The sequence below is a fragment of the Chrysochloris asiatica genome, unplaced genomic scaffold (genome assembly GCF_000296735.1).
Source record: "Chrysochloris asiatica unplaced genomic scaffold, ChrAsi1.0 scaffold00229, whole genome shotgun sequence".
Taxonomy (NCBI): domain Eukaryota; kingdom Metazoa; phylum Chordata; class Mammalia; order Afrosoricida; family Chrysochloridae; genus Chrysochloris; species Chrysochloris asiatica.
The window spans coordinates 3,238,673-3,241,613 of NW_006408747.1; the positions used below are offsets into that span (position 1 = coordinate 3,238,673).

The window sequence follows — 2,941 nt, forward strand, 5'->3', positions numbered from 1 at the left end:
AGTTCTTGTGCAGCAGATTTGCCCAGTGCAATACGTCGTCTGATCTCTTGACTGCTGCTTCTGTGAGTGTTGATAGTTGATCCAAGAAGAATGAAGTCCTTGACAACTTCAATCTGTTCTCCATTGATAAGAATGTTGTTTATCATAGTGCATATTGTTAAGTCAATAAATATTTGTCAATATAAAACTAATGCTCATACAAGTTTATATCCACTTCTTTTTTTTTTTTTCCCCAAGAGTATTATTCTTTTATTGAAAGTTTCACTGGACTTTTGGCCCCAACTGAAAAAAACAAACAGCAAATTAAATACATATATATATATATATTGGCTGTGGGAGGTGTCAGCTTTCCCTTGGGGTCTGAAGCCAAGCGTGGCAGGTAAGTGAGAATCCCAGTTGGGAAATCAGTAGCCTGACAAATGATACCAAGAGAGCAGACTGTCCAAGTGCCCCAAGCAGGAACAGCCTTTGGCAATTAGAAGTTCATACACAGGACTTGTGGGCATAGGTGGTGGGTGGGAGATCAAACATAATGGTCCAGTGGGCAAATCTCTCTCTCATGTTTGGTCAGAGTCCACTGTGGAGAAACCGGGCTCAGTGACTGGACAGAAGAGGTGAGGGAACCCAGGTTCTAAGAGCGTTAGGGCAAAGAAGGAGAGCTAGTGTGGCCAGAACATCCAATAAGCTCTCATGATAACGAAGATCTTGAAGCTGAGCCGAATGCTGTTGCCCTGTACAGCTGTGTCCTTCTCCATGAAGGCTTCAGTCAGCACCTGCAGCTGTGTGCACACCTGGATGAAGTGGTCCAGCTGCATGGAAGGATTGGCAGAGCGAAGGCAGTAGAGGGAGACCAAGAGCTGGGTGAACTGGGGACTCGGGTTGTAGCCCATTTGGGGCAGAGCTTGCTGCAGCAGTGTATCTGATGGAGCCAGAGCGGTCAGTCATACTGCTGAAAGAGGTTCTTCCACTGCTGGATGAATTTCCACAGGGCTGAGAAACCACAGACATCAACGCGGCCTGACTTGGTCTTGTCAAACATATTTATCATCATGAGACAAGTCTCATCACTGAAAGAGGACCAACTGGAGTTAACCAGAGCCTGCTTCAGCTCCTTTATAGAGATGTAGCCACTATGATCAGAGTCCACTGACTGGAACCAGGAGTAAGTCTCAGGATCCACTCTGGGAGGGGTGCCACTTGGAGGAGGTACCTGCCCATAAAAGGCCCGGGCTGCTGGGCACTGCAGGAATTTGGAGGAGGCTGACCGTAGGGGTTCCCTGGGGCTGCATCACCATATGGTCTTCCTAGCATTCCAGAGGGAAGTCCCCCAAGATTGGGGTGTCCATAGGGGCCTCCACCAGCTGGTAGTCCATAAGGTCCCCCAGTGGCAGGACACTCAAAACTGCCTCCAGGTGGTATCCCACTTCCATACTGCCCTCCACCAAGGGGGGGAGGGGTTGGGATTAGGGTAGTAGCTAGCTGGAGGACCTCCGGGTGCTTGTCCTGCAGCTCCTGGGCAGCCTTGCCCCTATGGATAGCTGGATATGGCGACTGTGATGGTGCACGGCGGCAAGGAGAAGGGCTATATCCACCTTTGCAGTAGAAACAATAGTGTAAGTATTTCTCCATACTATAATATTTACTCTTTAAGTATTTTTATGTGGTACACTATCTATTCATGGCATTAAAGTCAATTTCATGATAAATCAACTTCTGACTTAGTTTATCACCACTATAAACCAGGGTTTTTTGTAGTGCAATTTTCCTCCCAATTCCTACTATAACCTACTTACTCTTTATTTCTATAAATTATAAATAAATCTTTGGAGGAAAGACAAGAGCAAAATCTTAAATTAGAAACTAATCAGTATAGCAAAGCTCATAAGAGAAATTGTAAGACTTTCTATGTGATATTTTATGTCTGTTGTCCTATTTCATAAACTTAATACACCACAATAAGTATTAAAAACTCCCACCTTTTTAAAAAATATGGCCTTCATTAATCCAATTATATTGGAAAGTTATTTTCTCAAACCAGTTGCCAACTTTTACAACAAAGATATGAACAGGGAATGAAGAAAACATGTCTTTAAATTTGTTCAATTTATTATTTTAATATTTGATGATGATCATTTGTTTGTCCATTAATAAGATTAATATGAATAGCACCAGTACTATGAGAGGTATAAACTACAATTTTACTAAGATAAGTAGCTCCATAAACAAAAAATATTAACTATACTTTAAAATCAGCATTATTAAAAAAATACATGAAGTATATAAAATAAGCAATCTTCATTTTCCAAGCATGGGTTTTTATTTTAGGGAATGGTATCAAAGAAGTTTCTGCAATATGTAGTTTTGGTGTAACATTTAGAATAAAACTTTCTAGATAGATAGGAGTAATCTAGTATATATATTGTTAAGAGTAGTCAAGTGGCTTCTGACTTATAGTGACCCGAACCAGGGTTTCTGAGAAGCAGCAGGTGAGTTTGAACCAAAGACCTTGTGGTTTGCAGTCCAGTGTCATACCAGAAGTCCATTTTATATATATGTGTTGATGTTGTGACTGCTGTCGAGTCAGTTCAGGCTCGTAGTGACCTAGAACAGGGTTTTCAAGGATCTGTTCATCTACCAACCTTCTGGTTAGCAGTCCACTGCTTATCCTATAGGTAGCTCTACATCAAGATTCTACCGTGTATTGTTGATGCTAAGTAGATTCTGACTGATAGCAGGCTTTAAATATCATTGCAGGAGCAGAAAGGCTTTCTCCCACGGAGCTGGGGGTGGGGCTTAAGCCACTGAATTTGTGGTTTGCAATCTAGTGTGTGTGTGTGTGTGTGTGTGTGTGTGTGTGTGTGTGTATAAAACCTTGAATCGCCACTGATGTGGCCCTGTGGGTTAATGCGCCAGAGTGCAAAGCCGTTTGAACTGGAAGGTC

At 42.4% G+C, this 2,941-nt stretch overlaps 1 pseudogene; it reads right to left on the bottom strand.

The window, feature by feature from the left end:
- Positions 1 to 659: 659 nt before the first annotated feature.
- LOC102822527 overlaps positions 660 to 2,941 on the bottom strand; it is a 24,211-nt pseudogene continuing 21,929 nt past the window's right edge.